The sequence below is a fragment of the Sciurus vulgaris genome (assembly GCF_902686455.1).
Source record: "Sciurus vulgaris genome assembly, chromosome: 9".
NCBI classification, from domain to species: domain Eukaryota; kingdom Metazoa; phylum Chordata; class Mammalia; order Rodentia; family Sciuridae; genus Sciurus; species Sciurus vulgaris.
The window spans coordinates 66,018,547-66,035,520 of NC_136469.1; the positions used below are offsets into that span (position 1 = coordinate 66,018,547).

At 32.7% G+C, this 16,974-nt stretch overlaps 1 protein-coding gene across 5 annotated transcripts in view; it reads right to left on the bottom strand.

The window, feature by feature from the left end:
- GRID2 (glutamate ionotropic receptor delta type subunit 2) overlaps window positions 1-16,974 on the bottom strand; it is a 1,449,748-nt gene that overhangs the window by 405,495 nt on the left and 1,027,279 nt on the right. The gene's annotated exons all lie outside the window — the stretch shown is intronic.

Below are 16,974 nucleotides of genomic sequence, written 5' to 3' on the forward strand. Positions count from 1 at the left end.
TGTTATATTTAACTATATTACATCTGGATATATTAAAAAAAACTTTGGCTTTTTAAAGAATAATTTGCAGTTTTCTTACACATTATTGCCATAGTAAAGAATGTAACTACCTCCCCTTCTGTAACTTTATTCCTCTTTTATTGCACAATAACATTTCACATGCCTGGTTAAGTAATAGTTAAAAATTTAACTACATTTTCTAGCTAAGAATTCATTTTCACTTTCTCATTTTTGATAAAATATAGGTTCTAATTGGGCTGACATGGTATTCTTGCCATACTGACATTAATTACTTTGTTTTCTAACTGGTTTTGAGAAATTCCATAGTTCGAAGGTATTTAATTGTTGACAGTGCATATTATTTCCCTTTGGAATGATATGATGGTCTCTTTAAGTAAAATTGTATTGTTTTCTTGGTTTTCCTCTAAAATAAATTATGTCAGCATATAACTTCTCAGTAATCACTGATGTCTCCTGATAAATTATCTACTCTAATTCAATCAACCTCTGATTATTCTTTCTCTGACAGATACTACAAACATTAAGCAGTAACTCAACCTAAGACCCACATGCATGACATTTAACTGAAGATCTCACTCAATTCATTAGTTCATTGGCATTAATCAACACTTTTCTTTGTATAGCTTTTCATAGAGCTTCCATTTCATTTTACTGTGTTTTTCAAGCCAGCTCAAATTAATTTTGCAATCAAAATTTCACATGGCATCATCTCTGGTACTTTGCTAGAAGTCATGATGCATTACCTCTACTCTTCTCATTTGCTGGGCTGTAAAGCTATCAAAAAAGCAACCAGCTTTGTCTGGCACAATTTGCTCTGTATCAAACTATTTGTTCTATTTATTTCTCCTGGCTGTGCTTTTCTTTCTCAGGTTATTTTAAACTGAGGATATGATAGCATTTTCAGAATAATTTTCATTCTTGTACTTTCTTGTTTTAATCAACAAGATTAATTACATTTAAGAAATAGTCACTTTTGTTTAAAACATTTCTGGAGTTCTACTGACTGAAAAAAATTATTAAACATAAGGGAAAGAAAAGGGCAACTAAATGTTGAAGATGACATGAATTGGCGGATTTTTTTTTTTTTAAGAGAAACTGATTCTGAGACTTAACTTCCCTAGCTGGCTGTCATAGTCTTCCTCCAAATACCCATTTTAAAAATCCCCACAATGGTTGTCAAAGAAAAAAATACTTAAAGAAAATGGCTCAGGCTCCCTAGCCCCAGTTAGGAAAAGATATGTGATAAATACTGCTAAAATTTCTATTGATCAATGCTGGAAAGGGCTCAAAGGATATTTCATCTATATATTTCATATTCTACATTTATAACCAGATAAGAAAAGAATAGTTTAAAAAAACCTCTATAAATTCCTTTGAGTATGCCTAACACTGGGACATAATTATTTTAAATATATACATATATTTTATCAGTCATACATATTATTTTTCCTATTAGCACAAGGAAGCAGGAAAACTACTTTGAATCTCCGTGTACAATATATTCCCTTTTATTCCACCTACTGTTAGGTTGTAAGAGTTTTATGGCCCAGAAAAGTAGTAAGCTGTACTGAACTCTATGAGAACCATTTTTATAAATAGCCAAAGCCCCACTACTGGCTGTCTTCCCAGTTTCTCTCTTGAAAAAATATTCAGAGACCGCTAGTGAAGTAGGAACTATGACAAGGTTATGGAAGTAGAGGGGTTTAGATGACAGTGGTTTTTATTTTAAGATAGTTATTGTGTGATAAATTGTGCAAACAATTTGGGATAAATACTCTCTCATAATTAAACCAACTAAATTTAGTAAATTTCAGTCCAAAAAAAAAAAACCTATATATAGAATGCCTCCTAGGAATAATAAATCTAATGAAATGTTGAGCATACCAATGTGATCTTTAATTCTTGATCTGAGAAAGAAAAGTTGACCTTAACTAAATGGACATTGGGTGAAGTTGAGGATGCTTCATCTTATTCATCTATTGACCAAAAGAAAGATTTGGACTGGATGGTTCATACAGACAAAAACTGCATTATACCCCAAACAAGGAGGAAATTTACCCTGAAGTTTCAAAGGTAGTTCATACCTCACATAAATATTTGATTGCCATATGACAAAAATGTCATAATATGATATGATTGGTCCCTTCAAACAATGCAAATTGGGATGAAACATCAGGAGAGGACCAAAAAGAAGACAAGCTAAAAGGAAGGTACAAATATAAAAGGTGAGCTGAAACAAGAAAAGAAGGAAAGGAAAAGAAAGGCAGGGGGAAAAAAAGGAAGTAAGGGAATACTTCTAAAAAATAAAAATTAAAAGTTTGAAGAAGAGTGTAAATGACATCAGAGTTAGTGAATTAGTTACATGAGTAAAATTTAAAACCTCTTGGGATGCAAAGAAAAAAAGAAAGATCAAAGAGAAGAAAATAATGAGAAATATGCCTGTGGAAACAGAAATATAATCTAAGATTTTTAGATCTTCCAGGAGAAAATGGTAAATAAAAGAAAATTCAGTATTTAAAGAAATAATGGAAGAAAATATTTCTAAGCTAAGAGTTTATCTTAAAAATGACTAAGTCACAGACAAAATTAAAATTTTTTAAAAACTATTTTTAGATCTAATCTGGTGATTATTTTTTAATACTCAAGTTGCAGAATTTTTTACATGCATTTAAGGCACAAATACAGGTAATCTATAAAGAAACAAAAATAGCATGAGTTTTCAACTTTTTTTAAAAAATACAGGTTCAGTATTTTTCTCCCTAGCAGCAAATGTCAGATGAAAATGCATATATATCTTCAGATTTTTAGGGAGGAAACAGAAGTCCCAATCTGCCAAATTGTTATTCATGAGAAAGTGCAATGGTTAAACATTTTCAAATTTCAATGAACAAAAACCATATTTTTCTACTCTTTATTTGGCAAGAAAATTCAACTGAGATGACTGTAAGATGTATTGAAATTCAAAACGGAAGAAGAGAAAATATAAAAATACTGAAGAATTGGAATCATAGTTGCACACAATTACATATATAAGACTAGGTCTAAGATATTAATATCTTTGCAACACAGATGCAAAGAAAAGTTCTTGAAAAATGATAGTTTGTATGATTTTATACACACAGGTACACATTTATGTGTGCATATATAATTATTTCTATCAAGTAATATTTTCTTCCAAAATAGATTTGGAAGTGAGAAAATGAAGAACAAACAAAAGTGTGCCTTAATTTACATGTATGAAAACAGAAAATTGTTTTGCTATTGGTTTTTATAATTAAGGTATATTAAATTATATGTATTGTTAAACCAAGTAAAATACACTTATAGATAAAAATAGGATTCAGACATTGTAAGTTTGAGTAGATACACTGCAAAAAGTGAGAACATAAGTATGCAAAGCACATATACAACAGTAACGACAAACAAGAATGGAAAGGAAAGACACACAACATTGACTGAGGTGCTTTTATTGATATGAATTAGATTTCCTTTCTCCATTTAGGATGCAGAGAGCTGAGAAGAGCATTACGTCCTTCTTAACAAGAAAAACAAAGTTGGGTAATTTATACAATCTTAACTACTCTCAAGATCAGAGAGCTGAAATGGCAGGAAAACCATATAGACTACAATGTAAGGAAGGACAGCTCTTCCAAGGACAGAGAGGGACATGAGTCCTGGAGTAGCTGGAGCAGAGCATGAAGGGAATACAAGATCACCATAAAAAGCAAGTAATAAGAGCTCTGTTAATTCTTAAAATAAATTGTCTACCCTGGTGTAGGCATGCATAAGAATAAAGAACTTGCATAAGAGTATAGCATAACTTATGAGAGTAGAACTGGGGTCCACAGCACAAAAGCAGCTTGCACCCAAATGGCAGGCTCTTTTCTTGAACCTCACTATGTGTTTACAAGAAAGATGGGAGGTAGAGTGAGAAACCATGATTCATTACAATAAATTTCCAATTTTTCCTTAATAGTTGGTTTTTCCTGTGAGTTGCTTAAAGAAGCAACAGAATGTGGTTGCCAAAAACCTGTTAGAAGAGAACTTGGGTTCAAATTTCAGCCGTGGTTACTTATTAGCTTTGTTAGTTTGAACAACTTACAAAAATTCCCTATGCCTAAATTTTATACTTCAATAAATGGGATAATGAACATATTTCATAAGGTTCTTGTGAAAGTTAATTGAATTATTGCATATAAAACATTAAGTGATTATATGTGTACCACTGTAGGTATCAGTTAAGTGTTAAAACTAATTAAGAATGAAAAAAGGAAACTATTATAGCAAGAGATATATCAGATAAAACAAAATTTGAATAAAAATAATTGAATATGGAGAATGGCTTAGAACTGTAGTTGATGAAACTTTATACATTGAAAATATATATAAAGTAAAAATCTTAGAAATAAAAAAACAAAGAAATATAAAGAAAGAGAAATAGATGAGATAGAAAAAGTATATCACTTGTTATCTATAACTGATAACAGAAAATTATATACAAATATATTACAGTTAATTACTAATTTTAAAACAAATAGACTATCTCAGAAAATATAGCATATTTTAAAATATATATTAAACATATATTAAACAATGAAGCAGGCCATACATATTCTGAAATTCTGAGCAAGTTACAAAATAAATGGAAGAGTTTACCTTTTCTGACCATAATACAATAACACTGGAAATTAATAACATATTTTTAAAGACTGATAGATATAAACAAAAGTCTTTACCAAAGAAATAATTGATGGAAAAGGATATCTTACAGATTTAAGAAATAGATATATTGACATGACGTATAAAAACTTATAGGGTAAAATCCATCTGATTTTAGATGAATATTTAAGTAATTTGAATAAAAACAAAGAGTAGTAAAATAAATTCTTTGTAACCAATGGAATACATAAGAGCAAAAAAAAAAAGAACAACAAAAACACAAACAAAGGCAAAAAAAAAAAAAATAAAATAAAAAGCAAACCAAAAATTATTTTTAAGAAGGGAACAAACTAACACATTGGAAATTTTTAAAAAAAGAACATATAAAGAAATCTAAGAACAGATTCTTTTAAATCATTAGTTCAATGGACAAGCTTCATATAACACCAATTAAGGATGTGAACAGTACACAAATAAACAACTTTAGGAATTAAATAGCATTACAGTTAGAAAAGAGTTTGGTTTTCAATAAGAAAAGTCTAGGAGTAAAGTTATGCCAATGAATTTTAAAATCTTCATGAATGGAGTATATTTTTAAAGAAGGTTTATATAGTCACAATTTTCTAAGGCAACTTGAGACAGAATCTTTATGCCATTTAAAATATTGTAGACAACAGGAAATAAGTAATACTTATTACTTATTACTTGTTGATTTGATTGTATAATTGGCTCCAATTTTTTACACCTCTCTGAATCTATGCCCTTTTGTAGGAACTTTCCATACTGACTCTGTTTTCTACTATGTTATTTACTTAGGTAAATGGAAAAGTAGCAAACACTACTCTCTCTTGGAACCCTAAGATCCCTTTGAGAACATGCCTGTACTAGATTGTTGGAGAGATATGAGAGGCACATGCAGGAGGGATGAATTATCCCAGATGAGGAAATTCTAGTTCAACTTTCCCTCATGTGAGCATTAGGCTGACTGCAGACGATGAGCAAGCCCAGAGGTGAGCTCAATCTGAGTCAGCTCAGCAGAAACAACCAATCAACTGTAGACTCATGGGAATTACAGAAGTTTGTTTTAAACTACTAATTTATTGATGGTCTCATACATAGCATCGTACATAGTAACTAAATCTTAATTATTCCAAAGATTGTACTTTACTACAACAAATGAAAAAAAATCAGCTGAGTAGATTCTACAGTAGAATTTTATAAATTATAATCCAATCTTGTCTTAAAATTTCAAAATTGAAATACAATTAAAATTGTATTGAAATAAATTGAAATACAGTTTCTTAATTTACTTAAAAGTACCAATTTAAAATAAACTATCAGTATTATACTGAAGCAAGTCTTATTAAAATCAGGAACTAGAGAGTCAATTTTACGATTATTATTTTACCTGTAGTAGTCAATAATGTTTGATTAAAAAAAAAAAAGTAAGATATCTCTAAAAGGAGTTAAAGTCATCATTTCTTCTTCAGGATATAACTGCCCACCTGGAATATCCAGAAAGTTGGTGCCATTTTTCCCCAAATTCAGTCTGAAAATTTGTTATAAGTCCAATAAAGATAACTTAAAGAATTTTTTGTTAAAATCATTAAATAATTATATTATGGTTTATGTATTAGTTGTTTGGAAAAGCTCAGGTATAAGATAATATAAGAAATTTCAGAGGTAAAATGATTGGGTTTTGATAATTTTAACCTAATCAGTGCATTAATCCCCAGTAGGAATTAACTGGGTGGTAACCATAGGCGAGTAGGGTGTGGCTGGATGGGATGGGTCCCTGGGGCCTATCTTTGGAGTATCAGAGCTCCCTCTCTCTCTCTCTCTCTCTTTCTCTCTCTCATTTTTCTAGTGATGTCCGCAGTTTCTTTCCTCTACTACACACTTCTGCCATGATGTTCTGCCTCATCTCAGGCCCCAAGGAATGGAGTTGGTCATATACGAACTAAGACCTCTGAACCTGTGATTTCCCAAAATGAAATTTTCCTCCTTAAAATTTTTCTTGTCAGGTCTTTTAGTCACAGCAGCATAAAGCTGACTAAAACAAATCCTGAAACTCTTCTAGAATAAAGATAAATAACAATGAATAATATTTTGAAATGGAAAAATATATTTCATTTACCCTAACAGTGTTGTAATCACAATATATCATTAAGCTCCTATTTCATGTCAGAATAGATCAATAAAACAAAATAGCACAAACACAAACTGAAATTTTTAGTATATGAGAAGGTGGGAAAGAATGGATTACACAGTAAATGACATTTGAACAATTAAGTTTTGACAAAACAAAGTTAGGCTATTTCGCACCTATATCAAACATAATCCAGATGTTTTAATTACATAAAGTACAATATTTTAATATAAACTATATTCCTATGGAAAAATGGAAAACTATATTTACATGAAGGAATATTTTTTACATGTGACAGAGAAAAATACTTAAAGGGAAAGATTAGTAGGTTGAATTCAAAAATTTTTGGTAGCACATAACACAGGGAAAATTTAAAGATACATAAATAGTACAATGTACATAGCACACAGAATATTTTTACTTTTAATATAAGGTAATAAAATATATAATAAATAACCAAATGAATTAAATAGGGTAAAACATTTAATATCATTAGTAATCAAAGACCTGCATAGTAATTAATATAAGTATACCTTTTTATCTATTAGATTGGTAAGTACTAAAAATAATAATTTGACATGTAGAAAAAGAGACATTGTCATTCTTTGCTAGTGGAAGATATATCATTACAACTAATAAGAGAGTAAATGGTCATCTGATACCAAAATCTTCAAGTTTAAATGTTTAATCTCCAAATTCTAGATATAAAAATAAATTATATAAAGATAATTTGATTAACAGGACACATAAAAATATGAATTCACATATTCAAGTCTGTGGTTTATTTAGTGAAAATAATTGTAATTGACCTTAATACCTTAGGATCAGAAATGTTCTGTTTTTAAATAAAAAATATGCAAAGCACACACATAATTATTAGCATAAATTGTTAGTGAAATGCTGGGAAGTGAAAAAAGTAATTGACAAATGAAATGAATGATTGATCACTCAAAAATATGAACAAAGGTAGGTCAGGAATAATATATGTCAAGGTTTTAGCAAAAGGTTTTAGAAATGTAATTTCAGTGATTTTTTTATTTGTACAACTTTTATTCATTTACACACACTATTTCTTGATAGTATGAAATTAGAGGCTCTTCATGTACATGATTAAGATGAATATGTAGCATATAAACAGCATGAAAGGCAACTGACGTTCTCACAACTGTTAAATTTGTTTCCTTAAATACCTTTATGATTAGAAGAATGAAAATAAATGAATTAAGCATGTACTTCATGATTTAGAAAAAGATCATTGAAGATTCCCTGAAAAAAAAAATAAAAGTAGAAATAACAAGTACTTTTACTTGTTAAAAACAAGTACTTTTACTTGTTTAAAAAGTACAAGTACTTTTTAAAAGTAGTAACTAAGACTAAAATCCTTTGAAAAAAAAAAAAAAAAAAAAAAAGCCCATCAAAGAACTAATGAAAACCAGAAGAACAACAAGAAATAAAGTTGCTTATTCCAAAATGAAACTGGAGAGATGGGCCAGGGCCCACATTTTTAAAAACTTTGTGAATCATATTAAGAATTTTAAGGGGTTGGGGTGTAGCTCAGTGGTAGAGCACTTGCCTAGCATGTGTGAAGCACTGAGTTTGATTTTCAGCAACATATATAAAAAAATAAAATAAAGATTCATTGACAACTAAAAAAAAAATTTAAAAAAGATATTTAAGTAGGATCTGAATGACAGAGTGACAACATTGAATTTGTAAAACGTGTTTTGGCAAGAAGGGGTATAGCACCCAGCCCATAGGAGGTGTTCAATAAATATATACTGAATTAACAGAAGATGTGAAGTCAGAGAGTTTTCATTTAGCACAAAATGTTTCTTATTTATATAATTTTATGTTATTTTAAAAAGTGATTATATTATATATATAACTTTCTTTTTGGGTCTGCTGTGAAAAATAAATTAGAAAGAAACTCTCCTAGAAGAAGGGAAACAGACAAACTCTTGTGATGTTCTGAGCAAGGGTTAATGAGGACAGCAGTGGATCTTGAGAGGAAATAAGTTTGAGCTACCAATAGGAGATAGAATCAATGGAAGTGGTAATTTCTTAGTTGTGGGTAAGGACTGACAGTGGAAAATTTGAGGTTTATGCCTTGAATTAAGGCGCGGATAATGAGTCCATTCACTGAGACATGCCCTGCTGTGGTTAGCACTAGTGTTTTGTCCCAAGTCTTCTGTCACTTCCTTTTAAGATGCAGAGTAGCATCATGATTTCCCATATCCCATTTCCTGTGGTTGGGTGCAGTCATTTGACCAATTTTGGTCAAGTGCTTGTTGAGTGGAGAAAACAATGTGTCACTGAAAATTCCTTTTTTTCTTTTTTGTGGTGCTGGGAATCGAACCCAGGGCCTTATGCATGCAATGCAAGCACTCTACCAACTGAGCTATGTCCCCAGCCCTGAAAATTCCTTTTTTGATACAAGGATTTTCAGAGCTCTCTCGCTTAAATTGTTGAAATTAAAAGCAAATTCTAGATGATGGCCATTCTTTCAATCTATGTACTATACATGGTTACAGATTGTTTTAATGCTTCTTATTTTAGAGATGGGGTTCATTTTTCTATTCTGTGAGTCATTGGATTGGCAGCTTTAGGTAGAGATTGAAGCAGAGAAAAATTGCTGTGCCAATTTCAAGTACAGTCTTAGAGAAGACTGGTTCCTCCCACTTCCTGTCTCTTGGACAAGAGCTTTAGGAATCCTGTGGCCATGCTGTGAGAACCCAAATCATATAAACAGTCCCATGCAGGCTGTACAGTAGATGGTCCCAGGGAGCTCACAATAAACATTCAGCATCAACTGCCAATTATGAAACTGACCTTTGTTGGGCAATCTTGGCCAACCAAGGCCCCAGATGACTGTAGTCCCAATGTTCCAGAATCATCTGCAGTAGAAAACCCATCAACTGAGCCCATACAACCTACAGAACCATGAAACATTTATGGCACTGTCATGTCAAGGTCAGGTCACTAAGTGTTGGGATGGTTTGTTACACATCAATAAGTAATGGGAAGAGTCTTCACACAGGCTAGAGAATGTTGATGAGAAGGAACAGAGGTTACTCTCTTCAGATTATCTTTATAAAGCATGATCAAGAAATAAATCTTTGTTGTGGTGAACCATCCAGGTTTTCAGGTATTGGTTACAATAGTATGACCGAGTGTATGCTAACTAATGAATGTAAGATATAGAAGAAGAAAAGGGGTTATTTTGAAATTAAAAAAAAATTAGTTCCATTTTATATATCCAAGGAGTAACCAGAAAAATATGGTAAATAGGTATTTGTATTTGAAACACAGGAAGTTTGGTGTCACTGTTATGGTTTAGATATTACATATCTTCCAATGCTCATGTGTGCAGCAATGCAAGAAAGTTTAGAGGTGAAATAGTTAAATTCTGAGACCCTTAATCTAATCAGTGAATTAATCCACTGCTGGATCAACTGGGTGGTAACTGTAGGCAGGTAGGATGTGGCTCCAATTGGGCTTTATATTTTGTCCCTGATGAACTAAATACTCTCAGTGCTTCTTATTGCTATGTCTTTCTTTTCTCTGCCATGCCCTTCCACCATGTTGTTCTGCCCAACTTTGGGTCCAGAACTATAGAGTTGGCCATCTATAGAATAGACCTCTGAAACCATGAGCACCAAATAAACTGTTCCTCCTCTAAGTTGTTCTTGTCAGGTCTTTTGGTCACACTGACACAAAAGCTGAGGAAAGCTGTCACTGAACAAGTCTTTATTTAAAATTTATATATTTATAGATAGAACCATTATCTGTCAATCAAAGATCACATTATGTTTTTGGAAATCTTGAATTTTGAGCTGCAAATCATTGGTATAACTATAAAACAGTAGGGGTAGAGATTGGTAACATATAAACTTCACCCTCAGGGGACACTCAACTTTTTCAAATTCATTTTTATACAATATTTCCCATTTTTTAAAAATCTGTCCCTTTCTAGGTTCTGTCATTATCAGTGTCATATCAACTATAGATTTGATACTCAAGATATAATCTCTATGGTCAGGTTAGTGTCTAAGTAGCAAAAGATTCTTCAACTAATTAGTGTAAAGTAGATTATAAATAAATTACGGATATTAAATAGGGATCCTTAAAACAATATGCATTCAATAAGAACAAGTTGGCCAAAAACTCATCAAAAAGTCAGTGTCACTAGACTGGTGGAGATCTTGGGATAGACAGTACCCTCATGTATTAAATTTTTATCTTCTATTCCTCATCATTGGAGAAGATCATAAATCTTGTAGAATTGATCTAAGGAACAACTAAGTTGATGATTGTAAAATACTTTGCATATATTATGTTTTTCAAAACAAATAAAGCAGCAAAAATTGAAGAGTGTGAATTTCAAGTTCTCAAAATAATGCAGTATGTAATCAAAGTAGGCAGATGCAAACTTTTATACCTGGAATTCATTTCTTTCTACAGTGAGAGTTATCTTCTTACTTGTCTAAAGAGGGAAGTCAAGGCATAGAGAAGTACTGCTTTCACTTAATTGTCTATTAATAGCTCATCCTCAGCTCTAAATAGCAGAACTTCCTTTTTCTTATCCTTATGGATTTAAGTATGATTGAGAAGGAATCTTTGGAATTTTTCTCAACTCCATTCTTGCTTTAAACTCACTGGCAATTGTCTTAGGTGTGTGCATTATTCTTCTGTTATCACTCTTATTTATACACTGTTACTTCCATCATTTTTCATGTTCTCACATTTATGAGCAGCTCCTTTGGACAGCTGCATGAATCTCTTTAGATATCACAACACCTTCTTCATCGGCACCATGTGTGATTGGTATGGTCTAAGTCCAATTTTGACAGTCTCACTCTCCTTAGTTGCATCTGTACATTATTAATACCTGAACTTGTAACAATACTTTCTCTAAGCTTTCCAAAATGTTAATTTTTGACATCTGGCAATTGCTGCCTCTATTTCCTCCTTTTTCTGGCTCATGCTCACTGCAGGATGATGATTCCTTTTTCTTTTCTTTTTTTTTAATCCCCCAGGGAACTTGGTATTTTTCCTTCTTCAGTAAGTTCCTCTCTGTTGGGAGACATCAAAAGGTTTCTAGAGACATATGAATTACCTAAACTGAACGAGGAGGACATACACAATTTAACTAGATCAATTTCAAGTAATGAAATAGAAGAAGTCATCAAAAGCCTACCAACAAAAAAAGTCCGGGATCAGATGGGTTCTCAGCCAAGTTCTACAAAACCTTTAAAGAAGAGCTCATTCCAATTCTTCTCAAACTATTCCATGAAATAGAAGAGGAGGGAACTCTCCCAAACTCATTCTATGAAGCCAATATCACCCTGATACCTAAACCAGACAGGGACACATCGAGGAAAGAAAATTTCAGACCAATATCCTTAATGCACATTGATGCAAAAATTCTCAACAAAATTTTACAAATCACATACAAAAATATATTAAAAAGATAGTGCACCATAATCAAGCGGGTTTTATCCCAGGAATGCAAGGTTGGTTCAACATCCAGAAATCAATAAATGTAACTCACCATATCAACAGACGTAAAGTAAAAAATCACATGATTATTTTGATAGATGCAGAAAAAGCATTCGATAAAATACAGCATCCCTTCATGCTCAAAACACTAGAAAAAATAGGGATAGTGGGAACATTCCTTAACACTGTAAAGGCCATCTATGCTAAGCCCATGGCCAATATCATTCTAAATGGTGAAACACTGAAAGCATTCCCCCTAAAAATTGGAACAAGGCAGGGATGCCCTCTTTCACCACTTCTATTCAACATTGTCCTCGAAACTCTAGCCAGAGCAATTAGACAGACCAAAGAAATTAAAGGGATACAAATAGGAAAAGAAGAACTCAAACTATCCCTATTTGCTGATGACATGATTAAATATTTAGAGGAACCTGGAAATTACACCAGAAAATTTTTAGAACTCATAAGTGAACTCAGTAAAGTAGAAGGATATAAGATCAATGCTCATAAATCCAATGCATTTTTATACATAAGTGATGAATCTTCAGAAAGAGAAGTTAGGAAAAATACCCCATTCACAATAGCATCGAAAAAAATAAAATACTTGGGAATCAATCTCACAAAAGAGGTGAAAGACCTCTACAATGAGAACTACAGAACACTAAAGAAAGAAATTAAAGAAAACCTTATAAGACGGAAAGATCTCCCATGTTCTTGGATAGGCAGAATTAATATTGTCAAAATGGCCATACTACCAAAAATGCTATACGTATTCAATGCAATTCCAATTAAAATCCCAATGATGTACCTTACAGAAATAGAGCAAGCAATCATGATCTTTTTCTGGAAGAATAAGAAACCCAGAATAGCTAAAGCAATCCTTAGCAGGAAGAGTGAAGCAAGCATATTACAATACCAGAACTTCAACTCTACTACAAAGCAAGAGTAATAAAAATGGCATGGTATTGGTACCAAAATAGATAGGTAGATCAATGGTACAGAATAGAGGACATGGACACAAACCCAAATAAATATAATTTTCTCATACTAGACAAAGGTGCCAAAAATATGCAATGTAGAAAAGATAGCCTCTTCAACAAATGGTGCTGGGAAAACTGGAAATGAATATTCAGCAGAATGAAACTAAATCTCTCTTACCCTGCACAAAACTCAACTCAAAATAGATCAAGAACCTCGGAATCAGACCAGAGACCCTTCATCTTATAGAAGAAAAAATAGGTCCAAATCTTCAACATGTCGTTTTAGGATCAGACTTCTTTAACAGGACTCCCATAGCACAAGAAATAAAAGCAAGAATTAATAACTGGGATAGATTCAAGCTAAATAGCTTTCTCTCAGCAAAGGAAACTATCAGTAATGTGAAAAGAAAGCCTACAGAGTGGGAGAAAATCTTTGCCACTCATACTTCAGATACAGCACTAATTTCCAGAATACATAAAGAACTCAAAAAACTCTACACCAAGAATACAAATAATTCAATCAACAAATGGGCTAAGGAAATGAACAGACACTTCACAGGAGAAGATCTACAAGCAATCAACAGATGTACGAAAAACTGTTCAACATCTCTAGTAATAAGAGAAATGCAAATCAAAACTACCCTAAGATTCCATCTCACCCCAATTAGAATGGCAATTATCAAGAATACAAGCAACAATAGGTTTTGGAGAGGGTGTGGGGGAAAAGGTACACTCATACATTGCTGGTGGGGTTGCAAATTAGTGCAGCCACTCTGGAAAGCAGTGTGGAGATTCCTCAGAAAGCTTGGAATGGAACCACCATTTGACCCAGCTAGCCCATTCTTTGGCCTATACCCAAAGGACTTAAAATCAGCATACTACAGTGATGCAGCCACATCAGTGTTCATAGCTGCTCAATTCACAATAGTCAGATTGTGGAACCAACCTAGATGTCCCTCAATTGATGAATGGATAAAGAAACTGTGGTATAAATATACAATAGAATATTACTCAGCCATAAAGAATAATTAAATTATGGTATTTGCAGGCAAATGGATGAAATTGGAGGATATCATTCTAAGTGAGATAAGCCAATCTCAAAGAACCAAAGGACAAATGATCTCGCTGATAAGTGGATGATGACACATAATGGAGGATGGGAGGGAGGCAAGAATGGAGGAAGGAGGGACTGTAATGAGGGAAATGAGGGGTGGGGGGCTGGGGGAAAGGAAAAAGCTAACAGAATGTATCAAACACCATTACCCTATGTAAATGTATGATTACACAAATGGTATGCCTCTACTTCATGTACAAATAGAGAAACAAGATATATCCCATTTGTTTAAAATAAAAATAAATTAAAAAAACAATAATGGCCATAAGAATAAAAATAATCTTGCTGTTTTAGGAATGTATTTCCTTTTTTTCATTATTCTCAATTATGGGGGAGACATTCTTCTGCCTGTGATTAAAGTACTGCTAAAATAAAATTGAATGCATCAAGCTAGAGAGCTAGATTTCATCTGTTATTAACAACATATAACAGACAGAAAAGTGTAGGGCCCCGGAACCAGCCTGCCTGGTTTATATCCCAGGTGCACCACTGACTAGCTGTGTGACTCTGGGAAGATTATTTAACTTCTCTCTGACTAAGCTTATTTATCCATAAAATGAAAATAATTATAGACTCATATTCCTAGGATCTCCATGAAAATTAAATAAGTGAATACATACAAAGTACAAGAGCATGCCAGGCATTTGAAGGATTGTCATTCATCATCTGACTTGCATGCCTCGCTTAGAAGGATAGCACATAGAATAAGAGTGACTGCAAGCTTGAAGTCCTCCCACGATTGCTACTTAGGAACAAGAAAGCCTCAGACTTCACATATGAGCTTCTGGTTTCTGTAAAATGATGATGAGCATATCTATATCATAGGATTTATATGACAACTGGAGGCATGGGGATGAATTTGAAGTGTGGTACACATGATGGACAAGCCTCCATTGGGAACTATCAATGTTATTCAGAGTCTTTTTGCCTTCAGGGAGCTTAGATCAGGTGTGAGAGGCAGCACTACATCATATTCAATATGCTGTGATCTTTTGATTCTTACTAGCTACACAAATGTGAGCAAGTTACTTAACCTTTCTGAATCTCCTATTTCCATCTACAAAATGGGAATTCATGCAATTGTGAGAATTAAGTGAAATAATCCTAATGAAGAGCTTAACAAAATGCAGCTTAGCCTATTACACACACCATTGTAGTTGCTCCCTCCATTATCACTGACTTGATTCCATTGTTAAGAAACAAATTTCTGAGTTTAATTTGTAGATTTTTCTACAAGGAGAAAATGTACTAATTAATGGGCATAAAAATTCTTATGTGCTTTCTAGTTGTATTTCTAATTATAAATAAGTATTTATAAGTGTATTGTACATATCAGTCTATTGTAAATGTTAGAAGTCTCATTTGGTTTCAAAAGGCTGATTGACTTTGTTTAATGACAATTTTCAATCATGGGACCAAAATGGCTGTATCAGCTGCTGGAATCTTTTTACAACAGTCTGTATGTTGTTACTCTGTGAGGCCAGCTGCATGCCAAGCTTGATTTCCTAGAAAATTCAACCCCAATTCAATAACTATGATCAGTGAGAAGAAGGAGTAAAGTACTTTTATGTATAAACCTAAAGGCATTTCTTATATTTAAAATAGATAAATATTAATTAATATTTAAAGTTATAATTATTTAAGTGGGGATTAGAATTTGATTCCTAGTTCTGCCAATTACAAGAGGCTTTACTTACTTCCTGGTCTTCAAAAGGAACTTCTTATTTCAAATATAAATTGCTATAAAAATTAAATAATAAGATAATGTGACTATAACTATTATACATATGTTGCCTAATAGAAACTAGAACAATATTTATTCAAATTTAATTTTCAAACCTTCCCTTCTTTATGCTGTCTAGAAAAACTATTTCCTGATTACCCTACAAAATGATTCATGAAGCTTTATTCCCAATCTGTATCTCATCTCCTTTCTACGATTACTGCCTGGAACGTTCTTTGATTTTTTAAAAAAATTTTTACAGATTGCATTTTGGTTCATTGTACACAAATGGGGTACATCATTTTGTTTCTATGGTTGTGCACGATGTAGATCCATACCATTCATGTAATCATACATGTATATAGGATAATGATGTCTGTCTCATTCCAGCATTGTAATGGAAATGATGTTTATTATTCTTTATATTTTCTTCCACATCTTCCCTAACAATCTATGACAATGACCTGGAAGGACACTGCCAACAGAAGATGGGCTACGTGTAATGGGCAGCTTTGGGGAACTGAACATTCTTTAGGACTACTCCTGAAGAAGTTCTGTTGGGGTGATGGGGGAGGCTAAGGAAAGCCACAAAGCACCAAGAAGTTTTACCTTTTGTCCTGAAGGTAGTGGGTGGTTGGTTGGGTGTTTTCACAGGACAATGGCAAATTTTCCCCAGAAACCTTAAATCTTACTACTGTCTCAGTGTGCCATATTTTTCAATCTTCTGAAATCCCTGAAGTTTCCCTTAAAGAAAAGGACTCTCCCTTCCTCTGCACAAGATGTAGGATGTTTTGAGTACAATGTGTAGGACATATGCCACTGAAACCTG